This window comes from Vanacampus margaritifer, chromosome 11 (genome assembly GCF_051991255.1).
Source record: "Vanacampus margaritifer isolate UIUO_Vmar chromosome 11, RoL_Vmar_1.0, whole genome shotgun sequence".
Lineage (NCBI taxonomy): Eukaryota > Metazoa > Chordata > Actinopteri > Syngnathiformes > Syngnathidae > Vanacampus > Vanacampus margaritifer.
The window spans coordinates 17402293-17423157 of record NC_135442.1 but is presented as its reverse complement, the minus strand read 5'-3'; the positions used below and the strand labels follow the sequence as shown (position 1 = coordinate 17423157).

The window sequence follows — 20865 nt, the reverse complement described above, 5'->3', positions numbered from 1 at the left end:
ATTACCAAGTAAAAGTTAGGAAAACACCAATTGACAGTTATGACAAGTGGAAAGTGGGGTTTGGCTTGTATAACAAATTGGTGCTAAACCGGCTAACTCCGGAAGCTAAGGCTCACAGCGCAGAAGAAGAAGAAGAATGTGGATGCCAGGATAGTATGGATGTAACATGTTGTAAACTTACCAAGCTTAAATGTGACATTATTAACATGAACATCATGCTAATCAACTTCCGATTGTGATTGGTTAGCTAGGATCCAATCATGAACCAGAAGTGCTGACCCCAAAAGTTTAGGTCTCGTCTCGGTCTGGAACTCCAAATGTCTTGGTCTCGTCTCGGTCCGAACCCCCAAAAGTCTTGGTATCGTCTCGGTGTGGTCCCCCAAAAGTCTTGGTCTCGTCTCGGTCCGGACCCCCAAAAGTCTTGGTCTCGTCTTGGTCCGGACCCCCAAAAGTCTTGGTCTCGTCTCGGTCCGGACCCCCAAAAGTCTTGATCTCATCTCGGTCTGGACCCCCAAAAGTCTTGATCTCGTCTCGGTCTGGACCCCCAAAAGTCTTGGTCTTGTCTCGGTCCGGACCCCCATAAATCTTGGTCTTGTCTCGGTCCGGACCCCCATAAATCTTGGTCTCGTTTTGGTCCGGACCCCCAAAGGTCTTGGTCTTGTTTCGGTCTATACCCCAAAAGTCTTGTTCTCGTCTCGGTCTGGACCCCCAAAAGTCTTGGCCTCGTCTCGGTCTGGACCCCCAAAAGTCTTGGTCTCGTCTCGGTCCGGAACCCCAAAAGTCTTGGTCTCGTCTCGGTCTTGACCCCCAAAAGTCTTGGTCTCGTCTCGGTGTGGACCCCTAAAAGTCTTAGTCTCGTCTCGGTCTAGAACCCCAAAATCCTTGGTCTCGTCTTGGTCTCAATATTCTCTAGTCTCGATAATGTGTTGGTCTCGGTTGGTGTGGTCGTGACTCCAACAGTATTTTACAGTTAACAAGGAATTTACACACTCATCTAATAATAAAATACTAATATTAAAAAAAATTACTCATACTAATAAAAATATGTCATGTCCACTGCATTCATCTATGGGTCCAAAGGGGTTAAAATCAGGGTCAGAACATTGTGCAAGGGGTTCGAATGTGTGCCTCATAATCTGGAGATCAAGGTTTGAATCTGCATTGGAACAATTTCTCCAGGTACTCTGGCTTCCTCCCACATTCCAATCATGTACAAGTAAGATTCACTGAAAATTGTCCAGAGGTGTGAATGTGAGTGGAAATGCTTGTGATTGGCTGGCGACCATTCCAGGATGTCCCTCGCCTCTTCTCCAAGTCAGCCGGGATAAGGCTCCGGCTCACCTGCGACCCTAATGAGGACAAGCTACAGAAAATGGACACACACATGCGTTGAGACTCCATTTTGAATCCTAAGTCAAATGCAAGACATTGTTAAACAGCAGCCAGCCAGCTCAGCAAATAGCAGATATGTTCGACACAAATATTATAATTTGCTTCACTGTTCTGGGTGTGTGTAAGTGTGTGTGTGTGTGTTCGTGTGGCACTGTCACACTGGCGGTGTTAGGGCCGTGGTAATGATTGGTACATGTCAAAACATAACGAGAGGAGGAAGAAGGCAAGCGTGGCGACATCATGATCGCCGCAGCCAAGCTACTCCAGCCACGCACTGTATTGATTTGTCGCACAGCGCGTGTTGATTTGTCGCACAAGGTGTCGGTACAAAACAATGCAACAAAGGTTCCCGAGCCGATGTGTGTGTGTGTGAGGGAGCGGATGTACTCATTATGGCCCATAATGAAGGGCCCCCCGTTTTGCACTGTGCATCTACTCAGCAACACGGACGACCTGCACACATAAAGCGTATATGCACGCACACACACATGCATACACACAAGCTGGGCTGTCAAGTCCAAAAATAATTAGGCATCAAAATGAATTTCCATGTTTTTTCTCCTTCCTGCTCGCCTTGTTGGTTTTATTCATGTGCTGGAACTCAGGAGACTGACTAATGCACTTAACATGCTCTCATCATGAATTTTCATGACACCATTACAAGAGCGGGAATGCACACACACGCACACACGACTTCACGCATACACACTGTACAGCATACCGCTGTTTTAATGGTGCCGTTACAACATACAAAAAATTGTTAAAGCGTGTTTTGCTTCATCTTCAAGTTGTTTACACGCGTTGAGCTTTCACAACATATGAATAAACAAAGGTATAGAGGTGACATTGTACTTTGTTGTATTGGTCAATTTGGCCAATTTATCATTCAGAATACAGGCCACACTTAATAACTATAGCGGCTCTGCCGTATGTTTGAAATAGGGGCATCATTCAACTACAGTAAAAGTGAAGTGTGGTATAGTGATTAAAAAAAGGGGGATTCATGGTTTGATCATTGTTTTTTGCCGAAGTAAAAACAGATGTTTGCAAATGTCTTATTTTGATTAAACACAGAAGATAATCAGTCGACTACAGAAATCAGTGAACAATTCCGTTGATATGCTGAAACCAGAGGTTTTGGATCATTTTTTAATAAATAAAAAAAGGCTCCAAACGATTACTCAAATATTAGTGGGATGCTTGACCAAATTGAGCCATTTTCAGCAGTAAGCAAAGTTAATATTTTGTCCAGAATTAATTTGATAACTTCTACATGAAAAATAATGTAGAATTAATACCTTTAAAAACACATGTTTCCACTTGCTGTCGACTGAAGATGACATCACCTGTGCTAAGGAAGTAGGTAACGACTAATCATGGCTCACCTGTTTTCTGAGTTTGGTCAGCAAACTGAGCCATGATTGGTTGTTATCTACTTCCTCAGCACAGGTGATGTCATCTTCGGTCTAAAGCAAGCGGGAAAAGTAGTTTTTAAAGGTATTAATTCTACATTATTTTTCATGTAGAAGTTATCAAATTAATTCTAGACAAAAAATTTACTTTTTACTGCTGAAAATGGCTCAATTTGGTCAAGTATCCCACTAATATTTGAGTAATCGTTTGGAGCCATTTTTTTTATTTATTTAAAAATGATCCAAAACCTCTGGTTTCAGCATATCAACGGAATTGTTCACTGATTTCTGTAGTCGACTGATTATCTTCTGTGTTTAATCAAAATAAGACATTTGCAAACTCATTAATTGTATACAAAAAATAATACATACAAACTTTTTATTGCTGAAAATGGCTCAATGAATCAAGCATCCCTTTAAAATGAATTTGCTAATTGATTACTTGTCGATTAATCAATTAATTTTGACAGCTGTAAATAAAATCAGTCACACCTCACAAGTGGGCGTCAGTCAATCCCAGTGGATTTTGGTTGAGGGACTCGGCATTGACCGGAACTAGAAGTACTTCTCACTTTCACATCTAAGAATCGTGGAAAATGTTGTCTTAGTATCGCCACTTGCTGGTCAGACAAAACTAGCTGAGCTTTCCTGCGGCATATTTCTAGTGTTACAATGTGTGACCAGCGCAAGGTAAACGGCACAGCCAGCTTCCAATAGCTGTCGGGAAAGAGCAAAAAAAATAGATAATGGCGAGTGCATAGACTTTTTTAGCGCTGTTGAACTGTCAAATAAGTTAGCATTTAGCATTAGCAATGACCAACTCCCTGTCGGCCCTTACTCCATCTTTCGCTCCCCCCACATTGAAGATTGACTAGCGATTAAATTTCGTGAAATTTTTTTGTGCATTCAACCGTACTGGTTTTTAATTTTGAGAATCTGAACATGCAAACTCCACACTGGCAGATTTGAACCTACACTGTAAAAAAATATTAATAAAAGTGTACTATTTACTTGAAAAAACCTAGTAAAGTCTTTCACTCAGAAATTCTAAGTACATTTTACAGGGTGATTTTGAGTACATTTGACAAGTTTTATCTTTTTTTAAGTTACTCAAGCGTTGAGAAACAAACTCATGACCTTCAGCTTCGGAGACAGCCACTCTACCACCTGCGCAATGCCACTCTTGCTGTTTGCCATTGTACTGCATTTCTGGTGTGTCCAAAATGAGATCAAAAACGGGTCTTGGTACAGAACAAGGATTCCGCCTGACAGTCAGCAGGAGCGGCTCAGGTGGTACAGTGGGTGTCTCATAACCTGAAGGGCGTGGAGTTGTTCCTCAACCCTTGATTAGCTTTTTTTTTTTTAACTGGTGAAATTTACTCCAAAATCTCAAAATTTACTTTGAATTTCTGAGTGAAAAAAACTTTACTAGTTTTTTCAAGCCCTATTTTTAGTCCTAGCTCAAGTCTAGTTTGTGTGCATGGGTGGAGTTTTCTTTCTTTTGGTATTTTTCTTGACCAGCACAGAGAGAAGAGAGTGCTTGCACAGTTTTGGGAGGGAATGCAAACGACTTTCAGCCAATTGAAGTGGCTCTCCACATGAATATTAATCTATTTAAAGTGTAGAGAGAGATCGATATGGCAGAAGGACTCACTTGAGCCCATGCAGGAGATTGGCACACGCGAAATGCGCTCGACTTTGCTCACTCTTTTGTGCCTACAAATTTTATTGTACATTTAACAATGAGAGAGCTATTCTATTCTACAAATACTGTATTTACTGTATTGTACAGTACTTTTTAATACTACAAATCACAATCTATAACCACCATATAAGTAAAAGTAACCACTATTAATAATAATAACTAGGGGTGTTTCGATTCGGCAATATACAGTATAGCGATATTACAGCACGCAATTCTCAAATCGATTCAATATGTGGCCGGATCTATTTTTAAACATAATTTTTTAATGTAAATATTCAACAAAACGTCTTATTTAGGGTTCGGATTCACACAGAATGTTATATAAATGGAACATTAAGCCTTAATATTTTATTTTAGTGCTGTTCAAACATGAAACAGACTGCAACCTGTTTGTTAAATGCAGTGGCTAAGTTTTAAGCCTGAATTTTCAGATAAATAAATACATTTTCATACAAATCTTACAGTGTACATGTACAAGTTTACTGATTTGTACTTTCAAAATTTTAGTTAAAAAAATGCAATAATCAATTTATAGATTCGTATTGGGAGTAATTGGTAACGAATCGAATCGTGACCTATGAATCGTGATACGAATCGAATCGCCAGGCACTAGGCAATTCACATCCCTAATAATAACAAAACTGTTTCTCCAAAGTTTTGGATTTAAACAGCCATAAACATCCAAAGATGAAGTGATCTCTTTAATGCTCTCTGAGTTGACCTCGGACTTATGTACATCTTGTGCGATATTGATAGAAAATCAGGTCAAACAAAATCGTACGTACATTGTAACTTCATTTGGAATGACTGAGGATTTATAGTAGAAATTTGGTAGCGTGTGGCTGCTAATATAACCCTTGATATACTGTACTGATTTCTATTGATGGATGGATCGAGGGCCCCAGTGTGGCTTTTAATGTTCGCTGAATGGAGATATGAAATCAATGAACCAGTTGAGATAAATGGTGCCGTTTCCCCTCTTTCAATGTCTGCTGGCAGTTAGCCTGACTTAAATAACATTTTGATGTTGTGCAGCAGGTAGCAGCGGCTGCACGCCGGAATGAAGAGGCGCTTGATTTATGCATCAGCAGAGCTGGCTCAACCGCTCAATGAGCACGTTTGTATTAATGTTTTATGAGGCCACGCGTGTATCATCAGTGGAGATTGAACCACTCTAACGACACCTAATGTCGTCTCTTACCGCCGTGCGCAACCCTTCACGCTTTGTTACCTCAAAGGCCAGCACCTTGTGTGTGTGTGTTAAATGGCTTTTCTATTGCTGATCTGCTCATGCTCAATTACCCAGAGTCCCGCGGGGCCTGGCAAGGTAAACACACATCGGCTGGGTCTGATTTATTCCACCAACTCATTGCTACCTCCCTCTCTTTATAACGCACACACATGCATGCACACAATACACACCATTCATTGTTTGTCTGCTCCAAGTTCAAAATATCACAATCATAAAAGTGTAAAAATTATCACTTCAAATAAGATGTAAAAAGAATAAGAAAAGTCTCACAGGCATCTATGTTCTCCCATTCACTTAAGAGGGAAAATTTAAAGTTTCAAACTTAACTCCTAACGATTTAAAGTTATCATGCCAACTACACGCTCTGAGTGGAGCAAACCTGAAATGTAGCCTTTACCTGTCAAATATGACCTTGCTTGTGTTTTCCCACTGACTTGAGCATTTTACCTCTTCGGCGCTTCAGAGGCTTTAGTAAGTCAAGTGCCCCGCGAAGGTGCGACATCATACTACACTGAAAGTTTGGATACATTTGCAATGCATCACACTTACTAATAATATTAGAAATGACATTTCCAAGAAATTATCAAATGTTTGTTGACTGTTTAAACTGCCACGGTCGCAAAGTCTTTCTTTCTTTCTTTTTGGATCGAACAGAGAGACAGAAATTTTTTTCCTCCCCTTTTTTTTTTATTGAGTGCTGTGAGTCGACGATTTACTGCCTGCTCACTGTTATTGTCACCCCTTCATTTTTTGCATGTTCTTGACAATATTTTCAGAAATCAATGGAAATGTACCAATTTTATATCATCAAGACCTTTTAATTGGATGTCCAATGTAATTCCACAAATTTTTCAATTTACATAATGTAATTCCAAAGAAGAAATAGAAAACACTGCATGTGCAGCAATAATGGCACCCATCATTGATATTTGGTTGCACACCCTTTGGCAGTGATGGCAGCTTCCATACGTTTCTTGTAGCCATCTCTAAGCTTCTTGCACTTCTCCGCTGGTATTTCCCCCCACTCGTCCTTTGCAAATTTTTCAAGCTCTTGAATGCTTGCAGGTTTCTTTTCCCAATGGCACATTTCGGATTGAGATCAGGAGTCATTGCTCACTCACATACCAAATAAAAATTAATTAAAAAAATATATATTAAAAAAAAAAAAGACAGAGCAATGATGATGACATGTCAAATCTGTAAAATTACCGAATTAACAATACTGAGCTCTCCAGAAAAAAAAAGGAAAAAAAAAAAAGGAGTCATTGCCGGCCATTTTAAAACAGTATTTTTTGCTTTTTAACCATTCCTGCGTGCTTGGATGTGTGCTTTGGGTCTTTGTCGTGCTGGAAGACCCATGACCTTTACAAGGTTGTCTAACACTTGGTAGGACATGTCTCCCTAGATTGTCTTGATAATTCTCTGGTTTCATGATTCCTGTGATAGGATTAAGGCCTCCAGTACCAGATGTAGCAAAGCAGCCCCACAGAATTATAGATCCTCCATCATGCTTAACTGTAAGGAGGGTGTTCTGTTCCTTGGAAGCTTCATTGCGTTGTCTGTAAACAAACAGTTGGCGCGCATTGCCGAAAAGCTCTATTTTTGTTTCATCCGTCCACAGAACATTTTTGCAAAAGAATTGTGGTTTGTCCAGGTGTCTTTGGCAAAGGTTAGCCATTCTTTTTTATGTCTGTCTCAGGAGTACTATTCGCCAATGAAGCCTTATTTTTGGATCAGTGGATCAGTATTATTAGAATTGCTTTTATTTGCTCTATTTTATACAGATTAAAAAAAAAAAAAAAGTTGTCCTGGAAATTTTAAGTGTAGGCGGAGCGGTCCACACATTCCGACCAGCCGACTACACAGAATATTTAAAATAAAAAAATTTTAAAGTAAAAAAAAATATATATATTTTTCATGGATTTCAATGTCATTCACAAGTCTTGAGCAAAATCCACCTGCCTTGATTTAGGTACACCCTAAAAACAGATACAAATGTAACAATAATAATACAAATTTAATAATAATGAATATATTTAGAAGAAAATAAATTGATACAATAAATATATTTCCAAGTAATCTATCTAGACTTTCTTTCTATTGTAACCAATTTTATTGTAATGTTTGACCAATTTATTGGTTAGTCAAGTCAATATGACCTCAACCTAGTTTTTGTTTTTAGCCAATCCATTTTTAGAGTGTATAGGAATGAAACCAGAATGATCAGATCTTTCGATTGGTCTTTTATGCGACAATTTCAGTGATGCATATATTGTTTTGCTGTGACAATTATTAAGACAGTTATGACAATTTAAAAACAGCCCAAAACAAAAACAAAACAATTTTAGGCCATCTTAATACAAAGTCAGTGCAGGTTGAGATGATAGGTGCAACCTTTTTTCTTTTCTTTTTTTTTTTTTATAGAATCTGAGTTTCAAACTCATAACTTTATTAATCCTTATCCTATTTTTGAAAAGACTGCTATCATCATCATCATCATGATGATAATCATCATCATCATCATCATAATCACCATCATCATCATAAATTTCCTGCCTTTTATGTTTTTGTGACTTTTTCCCTTCTGTTCAATCGGCTGCTTCCCAGTACTTCATATGTCATCAAACTGTGCTCCCCTTGGTGACAATGTGTTGTGCCTTTGTTACCATGCCAAGACCCTCGACTGCCTTAAGCTTTCATATTCTACCGCCCTACTTCCTTCCTTCCTTTTCCCACTTCTGCCTTCTCCTGCAAAAATATTAGAAATGGCTCTTACCTCTGCTAACTACAATAACAAACTCATTGTTCAATTAATACTTCTCTGAGAGCATAAACTTAAACTGAGCATTATTATTTCTTTGAAACTATAAGAGTCGTCATGCGATATTTTTTAGAGACTTGCAACGATGAAGTGTGTGTTTTTCCCTTTATCATCACTTCCTGTTTTACTTTGAAACAACCTTTCTGTTGTATGAGTGATCATCTGTTTCGAGTTGCCTTCATCAGCACTCATCCGAGCCGGCCTCTCGTCATTCCTTCTCAGATCGTCTGTGTCCCGGTGCCGCATCCTCTTCCGTCATTAGCCTTTGCTTGAAAAAAAAAAGAAAGATTGTTTGACTCAAAGCCGACCGCAATTTTCGCTCAAAACTTCAAAGCTAGTCTTCAGCTCAGTGAGCATAAAATAATTGTTATCAAGCTAAAAGTAGGGAAGGTTTTGTTGTTTTTACAACTAATTACAGCCAACTACTGTTATTTTTATTTCCTGAAGGATAAGACAGAGGCATTTATTTGAGGTGAGCCCTCTGTTTGATTATTTAGCATTGTACTGTTTTATTAGTTTTGTTTTAAATGACATTTGCACAGGTTTTCATGTCTCAAATTAGTTTGGGGTAATTTAGTAAACATTCACTTCACTTTAAAGTCCACAGTGAACTTCAACTTTACAAATGCCACATCTGGCTGCGATGTTTCCCTAAAATTATTTACATGAGTCTATCGGTCATTGTAAAGCTAATTACAGTCAATTAGTGTTAATTAGGAGACAAAAGGAAGCATCTATTTGAGGTAGGGCATCTGTTTTTATTTTTTCCAACCTTGAATTCATTTTTCAAACTTTCACTGTGTTTAAAATCCATCATAAATTTTCTTCTTTGTATGCGCAATATATGTGATTCTCTGCCCCCCCCCCCCCTTTGAGGTTTGAGATTCGTTCAAATTCTCTGTCCACTATTGTCGATAAACAATCCAGACCTTCCATGCCAGCTCCTCTCATTTGTTTTAAGGCTGCCGATTGTTGTGGCATCAACATTCTATTGAGTCTCTTTGTGGTGTGACGCTGCAATGACAACATCTGCCTGTGATCTCTCCATCAGTGTGAACACATCCACAGACACGCTTCCATGCGCTGTCTCTTGTCACTCCGCACACACACACACAACAATCCTTGTTATCGCTGCATACTCCACATGTAAATACTAGCCATGTACATGTGCATGTAAAAGAAAACTGGCCACAAGATTTGGTGCGACTGCATATTCTTGACATTAATTGCAATGTAATGGTCACTTTTGACTGACAGTGTCACGGTGGCTAAAAACACAAGACAAGAAAACAAGTAACAGTTCAAATATTTCACTTAACTCTTACCCCAAAAATCTGAGAAATGCTAATGTTGTGAGAATTAAGTCATAATATTATAAAATACTCTGTATTCTTTACATCAATATGGTGCTCTGGGGGAGCAGGTAGCCCCCAAGGACCACATCAATAGTCCACGAGCCTGTTCTAAATATAGCTCACCAATGATAGGACGATCATATGAAAACATAAAAACTTGCAGAGATTTCCATAAATAAATTGTTGCATATTGATGTTTATTCTACCTAGTTAAATCATTGCTGATCATCAGGATCAAGATCAGAGTCTTCACATATAAATATATTGCTGCTTTACATTTTTATGAGAAAAAAATTTATGGGAATGCAATTAAAATAAATGACTTAATATACATTAACAAATACATTTCTAGCAAAATTAATATTTAATTTTATTATATTTGTATTTAATATGAATATTTTACCCATTGTAAATTAAGAAGAAGAAAAAACTGAATCTCGCACATTTATCCTTTCCTATGTGGCCCAAATACTCATTTTGACTAAATGTAAGCTGTAGCATTGGATGTCATAAGATTTACTTGTATTTGGCGGACTCATTGTAAATAGATTTGGACAAGTGTCTATTAAGCTTTTATATTTAAATGTAATTTTAACCCCCCAAATGAAGTTCAAGCATATAAAACTAATGATACAAAAGAGGATTTGTGTCATTATTAGCTCTTGGGCTCAACACAGTTCACGTTTGGAGCTGCTACATCTATGAGCTTCTCAGCAGTTTAACAGGTCAAGCTAGAAAATGGAGAGGAAGATGTGACTGACAAGGCCAGCGCCCTCTATTAAGTGAACGTGTGTGTGCGTATTTGTGTGTGTGTTGATGACCCACACGAGCTGACTCGTGCGTTTGAACGCTCTAACTAGTACGTCACATCAAAACACCTCATTATCTCCTTCTCCCGCCTGTTTTTATCCCACCTCTCTACCATCAATCAACTCCATAAACTCTTCCTGTGTCACCATGCGGCCCCTTTCACACTGCCTGCGTTTTTTTCCACGTCACTCTTCTGTACAAATGGCACAGGAGTCACGTGCAGGAAGTAAGTTAGATAGAATTTGGCCACACATAGGGAAAAGTGCAATGTGCTCGCCGCCTGAGCACCATCACAGCCTCTGTCAGACTGCTCATGTCATGTGACAGACGGGGCGCCTTCATATCACATGACATCACACAGCCGAACAGCCATCACATGAAAGTGGCCTTGGCTGAGATGGACGCCATCCTCTTTACCCACTGACATATTTTGGGGTGGTGTCTTCATATCATCTTGACATGTGGCACGCCAGGGAAGCTTTACAGGAAATGTGCAAATGTTGAAAAAGAAAATGTGAGTGTATGTGTGGCTATCATGAGTGTGTGATCCACTGAGAGTACATGACAGACTGTTGAATATCATGCGTGTTTGTCATTGCTGACTTTTCCTCAGGGGAGGAGACACAGACCTCAAGTAGGTCTGAATTGCACTTTCACTTCAAGACCATTTGGATGTTTTCACATCATGACATTTGTCATGTTCTCATTACTTTTAAAAGTGTGTAGCTAAACTACCAGAGAAAACTTGAAGAAAACATATTCACCTCAATTACCGGAATTGTCCTTAAAAAAAAACAAAAAAACCCAGCAAAAACTCAGTTCATGAATTTAGTTCATTCTGAAACTCATTTTGCAAACTGAAGCAAAGTTTCCTATTGGAATGAATTGGAAAGTAATTAATCCGTTCCAGACCTAGGTAGTTTTTACATTGCTTTTATCGGTGTGTGCTTAAAAATAAATACATACAGAACAATATACAGTTGTCCCCGATGGGGATAGGGACCGAGCAAAACTGCAAATTGAGAAAATCCACCAATTGACCATTAAAATTCACTGGAGAAGATTAAAAAAAAGAATTTAACCCCCAAACTTAAAAAACACTTCCTTCTTGGCTTTCGATGGAGGAAAACACTTTTTACTCTGCTTCTTCTCATCCCTTATGCTACATTCAGGCCAACAGTGGGGGAGGCGTTTCCAGCGGCGCAACTGCATTGTAGTCAATGAACTTCGCGCGAGGGGCGCGATGGCGTGCCGGGCGGCGCATTTGGGTAGTTTCCGGCAAGCATTTCGCTACTTCGCCTATTTCGCCAGTGTTGGCTGAATTGAACTTTTAGCGCCATCGCATCAGCCAATCAGTGTCGAGATCGTCCATGTCACCAAATACGTCAGACAGCAGCCAAAACACAGTAAGCGGTTGTGTGCAGAACGTGTAGCATAAATAATGGAGGATAGCTTGATTGTCGCGGTTTGCAGGCACCTGGAGCTGTACGACACGGCAATTTCCGTGTACCGGGACCGGGCCAAAAAGGAGATTACTTGGAAGAAGAAGTGTGGAGGTCGGCTTATCTGGTGAGTTTGTTTGTTTAATTGTCAAAGTGTGAAGCAATCGCGATATATTCGGTTCAGTCTGAACGTAGCATTATTGTTCTTGCTTGCTGGCTTTGTCACATGTAGTCTTTTTGTCTAAAACTATCACGAGCCTCCCGTTGTATTTTCCTCCAAAAATAAAGATTCTGGAATTGATCAACTGGACTCTTAATGAAATTGACGTGATCAATCAACGTGAAGATCAGGAATGGGGAAGTCTAGCTTGTCTACGACTGTCCATTCTTTCTGACGAGAATGTTGAATGAAGACACATAAATAATTTGAATTTTGATTACAGGTATTTTGGTGCTTTAAATTGGCTGAAACAGATTTTTTTGCAAAGTTTAGAAGGTGCTGGCAGCACTATTGAAATTTTCAAGGCTGCCAGGTATGAAAGAGAGCTTGTGTCTTGTTGTCAACACTCAGACTCAAGTGACGAGTGAGCTCAATCGCAGACTGCATGTGATTCCTGCAGGTTCCTTCGCAACATGGAGAAGTTGACAGCCTGCCATGAAGAGATGACCACAAATTCGACTAATTGATGCCCATTGAGAGGTCCAGTGAGAGACTTAAGGTCCAACCTAAAGCATCTATTATTTTTTTTTAAGGGAAAAGCTGTATGTCCTGGATTTTTATGCAGACCAGAGGCTTGAGCCACCCTATCTCTCGAGGTCGTTTCCACGGCAATGAGACCCTGTGATTTGATGAGCTGCCCGGGACCGAGGACACAGATTCACGCACACTCCCTAGATAAAATGCAATACACAATCAATGCCTCTCGTCACCTACCACTACCTCTGTTGCAGTGCAGGCATGCTGTGGAGGTGCACCCCCCAGCCCGATACCCCCCTACCCGACTTCCACATGTACATGTCGTTGTTTGTTGTGTCTTCTATTCATGTGGCTGTTTCCTGAGGTTTCCTTCCAAACCCATGCTGTGCCCCGCCCTTATCGGAGCATATTTTACTTTTTCATCTGAAAAATAGGGGTGCCTTTTTGATGTACCATCAGGTTTCTCAATCTGTTTTTTTTTTATGTCTCTTGGACGGATTGTAACTGTTATTTAAATTGCTCTGTGCTTTTGACATGTACAATGACAATAAATTTGATTCCATTCAATAAATGTTCAAAGATGGGGAAAATTGCGGAAACACAAAGAAACAAAAAAGGCACCACAAAAATAAAAAAAATATTGAAGAAAAAAAAGAAGGAAAAAATGCAAATATACAAGGTGGTAATTGCAGGTCAAATATGAGAAAAATAGATACTACATGACTAGACAAAGAGCAAAAATATAAATACAATATGTTTTGGAAGGGAAAAAAATCTTATGTTATGAAAAGAATGACGCAACTTAAAAAAAACTAAAGGTAATAGTCCTAATTCAAATACAAAACACGTTATTTTTCCGTCATTCTTTCATATGTAGTTTCCTCTTTGTAAAAAGTGGAGCATCGCTTGACTTGCTGACACTCATCTGCCGCCACTAGACGATCGAGGTCACGTGGCATTGAGTTGACTTCCAGATGGGTCGCCAGATGTGTCGCTGCCAGACATCTTTGACAGGCGGGCGCGTCTTACCTGCATGCTCAAGCGCTTGACGCGGAAAAGTCCAAACAACCCCTGAAGGCTGTAAACTCCTAAAAGATTGGAGTTCCGGGACCGGCGGTGAGGTGCTGGACTTATAAGGTGTGTGTCGTGTCCCTGCTGCGCGACTAATCATGTAAAACAAGACTCATTTAAGTGAGGGCGGGTGTTAATCAATAAAATCGTATTTTATGGAATGATTCTCTACACACAGGAAGCGAGGGAGGTGAGCAATGGAGGTGGAGAGAGCTTGATTATAATCACAGATTTGGGCCGCCTGTGCCTTTGCATAACCTGCTCATTACAGCCTCCAGTGTGTGCGTGCGAGCCAAGAACAGCCGACACAAGTGTCCCATTTAGAATCTAAACACACAAAAACCTGTTAGTTCAATTGACCTGCGTCACATCAAGCTGTCAATGATCTCATCTCTCAACTCTTTTCCTCTCCCGGGCGAGCCGCTATGCTGATAATGAACATTTGGGGGAGAAGGAGAGAAAGGGGAGCCAAATGAGAAGCCGAGGCATTTAGGTGAGACAGCCGGCAGCGTTTATGGAAATGGACGCAGCTGAGGGGGATGCTGAGGAAGGTGCGCCTTAAAAAACTCAGCACAACTTGTCTGGAAAGTCTCATTTCTACTTGCGAGCGTTGTTGTTTTTCTTCACATTATTTGTTGATGATTAGATTTGTCAGTCCCGCAGTCCCACTCGCAGGCATCCCCGGCCCAACGCTGCCTCCTGATTAGCGGATGAGAGCTGTTTATGATTGACTCACTGTACACATCCATCAGCGTAACTCCCCATGAATAAGCAATGGCTCGCTCCTCAATTCCATCAGAACTGCTGTCATTTGTAGCGATAAACCCCATAAAGCGTCACTTTAAATAGTTTCCTCGCCCTGGAAGTGTATTTTTTTTATAGCACTCGTCACAATCAGTTTCACCTGCGTGCATAGATGTTTTCACAGTTGTTTACTGCTGTCAGATGCTGAATAAAAGCCAAGGTAAACGGAGGTAATGGACCACGTACATCTGCATATAAGCCCGCTTTGAGCTTTTTTTTAATGCCATTCATTCCCAATTACCATTAGTATTCCCTTTTAGCGCGGCTAACGGCTGCTAACAGTTTGCGCCGCCGGCGGGTCGACGGATGGCGGAGGCCGTAAGCGAGCGTGACAGCCTGCTTGCAGACCCGTTTAGGCGCTTTTAAAACGCTTGCATTCTTCCCGAAGTGCGCCGCCCCAGCTCCAGTCAAATAAATTAGGATTGTTAATGCAAAATAAAGAAGAAGAAAAAGAGGACTCGCACGGTCGGTACGATGAGGTATTGCCGCTGACGCCTTTGCCAGCCACAACACTTCACGCATCACTCATTTAACGCTTGGAAACAACGCTTGGATGCGTTTAGCGGCTGAAACCGCACCCGGAGGCATGTTTAAAAAGGCCTACAATTGGCTTGTGTACCTCGGAGAATTAGCACCTCTTTTAAACCTTCTTGCAATATTTATTTTGGCTTCCAGGAAAGAAAGTGCTCGGTGAGGAAGGAACACAGCAAAATGGATTTGGACTAGGGTGATTTCAATTGCAAGTTGTTGCAAAGTTGTCTGAATCTGAATCTGATTTGAGTAGAAATATTAATGTAATTACTGGTAATTAAATACTTGTCCTTTCATTTATTTATTTTCTGTCACTATTTAGAATTAGGCTACCTCACAGAAATGTAGCATTGTTTTCAGAGAAAGGTTTACAAAACCTTACCACATTGAGCACATTAGTCGAAAGGAGACAAGACAACAAAAAACAACAGATGTGAAAGCACATCTCCTCCTGTAATGACGACTCGGGTTCAAGAAGAAGACACATTTTAAATGTAAGGAGACTGAGGGAAGCAAGATAACTGAGTCCTGCAGCAAAGTGGAGACTGTGCTTCAGCAACAGAGTAAGTTAATGTTCTAACTTCTTATGTGTTCACTTTTGTCATATTTTTTTGTTTTGTCCCACTTTTACGCAGGTACTGTAATCGCTAGCAGGCGCATATTCATCACAGTGGAACGAGAACTACTTCCTGGTTCTGTGTCTAAGAATCATGGGAAATGTAGCCTAATGCTGCGGTTGCCGGTCGGACCCAACGCAAGCTAAGCTTTTCTGGTGGCATATTTCCAAAGTTTCAATGCGGGACTGTTGCGTAAATGACACGGAAGCCAGGATCGAGCAAAAAAGGCTCGAAAATGGCGAGTGCATTGGCTTGCTTAGCGATGTTGAACTGCCTACCAAGATAGCATTTAGCATTAGATAAGGTAATAACAACAGGCACCAGATTGACTAGCAATTTAATTTGTTATCAATAATCCCTTTAGGCAATTTTTTGTATACAGTACATGATTTTGAGCAAAATTGTAGTGTCCTGGTTTTAAATTTTTTAAATCTACTCATCCTACATCTTTTTACAGCAAATCCTCATGTTACAATGACAAATCAGTTTTCCAGCCACAGTTTACATCACATTTGATGCTTGAGACTCACTTTTGTATGGAATTGTAAGCAGAGGAGCTAATATCCCTTGCCCACTCTCTAACAATGAGAGCGCTACTGCCACCTAAAGTAGAGGATGTGCAATAACATGTGATTCTAGTATGCACAAAAATACATATATATTTCCTGAGGTCACACATAAATCCCCCTGACATCGTACTGGGCCGCCCTTGAAAGCTATAGTAGTTTTGGGCCACGAATGACACACTGCAAAAAGTACTGCAGAAAATTTAAGAAAAAAATATAGTAAAATAGGAAAATTATTACTCAAAATAAGCAAAATTATCTGCCAACAGAACAAGAACATTTTACTTTAATTTACCGGTAAGATTTTGAAAATAAATTAATACTAGGCCCATATCAACCACTGCGGTCTTGAAAATAGTATTTTCAGACTAAAAACAAGTAATGTTAATTTTTTTCAAGATTTAAGAACTATTTTCTTGAAATACATGAGTATTTTCTTTTACGCTAGGATAACTTAGCTTGAGTGTCAAGCAGGGAGATAACAGGTCCCATTTTCTTTGTCATGACCTAGCCAGGAATTGAACCCACAACCTTCAAGTCTGAGGACAGCCACGCTACCACTAGACCAATGAGCTGGTACTGAAAAAAAGGACAAATGAGCTTAGTAAATATAACGAAATGAACCATATTGCACTCGTCTGTTTTCATACTTGTATTTTTTTTCCATTTATATTATTACTAGATTATACAAAATCATAAAATAAGAAAACTCATGAAACCCCAGTTCAGGGCCTTTGATGTTGGTTACTTGTCATCTTAAAATGTGGCAAATGCTTGTTTTAATCCTCACAGTACTTAAAACTGGCTGTTAACACTTAATGCCAAGACTGCTTGATCAAATAAGATAATTAACTAATAAGTATCTTAATATAAGCACAATGATCTTGCCTGACAATTTCATTTTAAGTAAAAGTAACTTGTCAAATCAAAATAAGCAAATTTGGGTTAAATTTAAGAAATTATATCTTACTTAAGATTTTTGTTTTTGCAGTACAGGCATCCAAAGAGTGACTCTGGGCCAGGAAAGCTTCTCAAGCGAGGACATCTGGACACAAGAGGGGAGCATCCGTGCAGACGAAATGCAAGGGGACCCGTGCCAGCGAATCGGGACCCCCCCCATCAAGTGTTATGTTAACTTGATTTGTTAATTCAGTGACCCCATTTGAGGGAAATCTGCCAGCGACACCTGCCTGCCACCACAGCGCCTTCATTGAATCAAGCAAGCGGCCCCCTAACCGCATTTGGTGGAAGGCACCATCCATTCTCATTCATTTAGATCAACACGATGAGACATGACACCGAGGGGCTCGCGACCCGCTTTTTGTGCCGCCGCCATGCCGGCTCTGGCCTTTTTGTTTGCACACGTCGACGCATGTGAGTGTGTAAAGTGTATTTTCTTTCCATCTCACAAAAGATGGCGACTGATGTATTTTTCAGGCACCAAAGAGCCTCTTGCGGCATTTCTGACGTGTCATGTAAATTTCATCAAGTGCGGCGGTGGCAGTGGAAAGCTTATAAAATGAAATGTCTGTTTGCCTTTTTAAGTGTGAGGGGCTGTCTTTGCGCCTGTCCGCTTCACTTCCCCCCCCGCGTCTGTGCATCAAGGCCGGTCAAGGAGCGTCTCACCGCGGGGTCCCACGTCTAAGAACCGAGTCCTGCATCCGCTTACAGTGTGAATAATGGAGGGATACGCAGCAGTTCTGGCAGCTCTTCACCCTCGACTGAGCGCTCTCGTAATGATTCAATTGGCCCAGAGAGCATATGCTCTCTTCAGCATCATAAACCTCAATTAGACGACTTCTAATGCGATTTGAGGGCGCTGCAAGCACATGTGTGCACATGCTCAAGTGAAGTCACTGCTCTCTTGACTTCAATCCATCAGCTGTGGAAAAGAGTCGAGAGAAATTCTTTATTTTTTTAGAGGTTTATCAAGGTAAAGAAAAAAATACAATTCAAATTGTGTAGATTATCTTTATTGGTTCAACTAGCTGACAGAATTTACACTCTAAATAGTGCTCGACAAATTTATTTGACCAGCTGTCATAATGTAGCCATCCAATATTTGAATGTGGACTCTTTTATTGTCAGTGCGCACTCGACAATTCATCATTTTGAAAGGGAATGGAGAATTTAAAGTAAACATTTAATGTAGACCCAGAATAAAGAATCCCACTACCCACCCACACTCTCTATTCCAACAGTTTTATAAACCTCTTTGCTTGCAAGCTCTTCATTTAATTCTCTGCCCCAAACAATGCTACATTGTACAATTGAATTTTAGAACTAAAACTCACCTCATCTATCCCACCATTATTGCGTTAAAGCCACACTGGGTAAAAAAGTGACCACTAGATGTCGCTATAGCACATAATTCAGCCGAAATGTATGCATTTAGAGGCACACACTACGGCGGCTCAGAGAGAGACCACACTTCGCAAACATACCACCAATTCTTAATTTGTCTGAGCGAACGAGCATCCGGATTTAGCTGGAGCAGCTAACAAGAGCAGCTAGCGGGACAACCTACTAAAAAAAAAAAAGCTAGTAAAAGCTTGCAAAAGCAAAGCAGAAGGTGACAAGCGATGGGAGCCCGAATCACGGGAGTCAGCAACGACCCCCCGCAGGTCACAGCTGTGGAAGGTAAGCAGCAGTCAACCCATTAGGTCCGACACTCGACGCAAGCACCACCGGGCTAACTACATTTGCGAAGTTTTCCTTTGGGCATCTGTAGCAGGAAGATGGCGGCGAAACATGGCAACCTTTTGTAAAGTGAGTCTACAGCCATGTCATAATTAGTGATTACTAGATCTACAATTATATATATATGATGGAACATAATTGATTTAGCAGATTATTGAAATCAATAGTTTCTTTTTTAATTTAATTACTAGTTCACCACTAGATGGAGCTAAAATAAAATACACACTGGGGCTTTAAAGGTTTACTGTATGTATGTACTGAAAAAAAGCTGCAGCTGTTTTAGCCTGTTATAAACCTCTTATTCATCATATGCTGTGATTTTTTTCAAATTTATTATATCAATATGTAACTATATCACATTGTACAGTTTGAATTTAACTGAATTCAAATTTTGACTGCGATGAGAAATCCCATAACACAGGTAACTTTCTATCATGGGGTTCAGATGAAACTTATATGGAAGAAAATAAATAAGTATTAGAGTGATACTAGACAAAGTGCAATTTCTGTAGAAATTGAGTGGGAATGCTAAAAAGCTGAATGCTAAGATTTGAATTCATGTGCTTTTAAAATTGATAAATAAATTAGGTGAAAATTGCAAATTTTCAACTGTAGTTAAATGACAAATGAATGAAAAAAAACTTCAACTTCAATATGTCTAAGGGGGTATTTAATCATTCCATAGAAATTATGATCCATTTCCATTGGTATCGAACCACCGAATGTACTAAAATGTGGCCCAAGCGAGTTTGAACCTAGATTCTCCGTGGTGGAAGGTAATTGCTCTAAGCACTGAGCTGACTCAACTTATTCAAATTCACGGCACTGTTAAAATCTGAAGTATTATGTGGGAGTTGTTTCACGGCGAAAATGTGGAGAATAAAAATCACAATAACATATGCTTCAGCATTCCCACAATTACTGTACGTACTTTCCCAGTGAACCCATTTTCAGGTGACCCTCAATGTTTGTTCAAATAATATAGAAAGTGGAGCTTGTGTCTTTTTTTCACTGAACTAACTGTATAAGTCTGAAGCAAAGTGTCACAGTGTGGCCCACTTTATTGCAGCACTTAAAGTGAGAGTCAACAGTTCAGCAGTCGTCAGCTGCTGTGTCGCCGCCCCTCCCGGCGCTTTGTTGACTGCTAAATATTGATGGACATCTGGAGCGTCGTTTGCAGCCGCCGTCAAACTCAAAAGGCCCGGCCCTCTTTTTTTGCACCTGGGAGGAAGTGTTTGGCATGGTTGCACATCGGAAGCCTTGGCCACACCACCTGTGCAACTTCGCCTGCTCGCTTGGCTGCTGTCTCAAAGTGAACGTTTTTCCCGGCCGAAACGAAGAAATCCGATTGGATGACAGCTGTGTTGACGCCGGTCACAAACACTTTGCGCCATCCAAGCGATTGTTCTGACAACAATTGAATTTGGTTCTTTTGGTCTATTTGCAAAACTCAGTCCTTGGCCGAGGCAAGCGTATTGTTTGTCATGCAGACACCATGAGGAGGAGGAAAATACCCCACGTTTGGGGGGGGGAGTTTGGGGGTAGGCGGAAAATGTCAGAACGCATCAGCGGGATTGACACTCTCAAGCAATTTTCCTTTCATCAAATGACAGTTATCCCGGGTCAGATTGGAAACACGTGTTGTGTGAGAAGGAGCCTCAATCTTCTTAGAGGACTGCAATGACGTTTA

The 20865-nt window shown here is 40.3% G+C and overlaps 1 long non-coding RNA gene across 1 annotated transcript; it reads left to right on the top strand.

Moving 5' to 3' along the window:
• The first annotated feature begins 11125 nt into the window (after positions 1-11125).
• On the top strand, positions 11126-13457 carry LOC144060820 (uncharacterized). The gene is made up of 3 exons (XR_013296019.1): positions 11126-11261; positions 12221-12316; positions 12943-13457. It is a non-coding gene; the product is annotated as an uncharacterized LOC144060820 (long non-coding RNA).
• The last annotated feature ends 7408 nt before the right edge of the window (positions 13458-20865 follow it).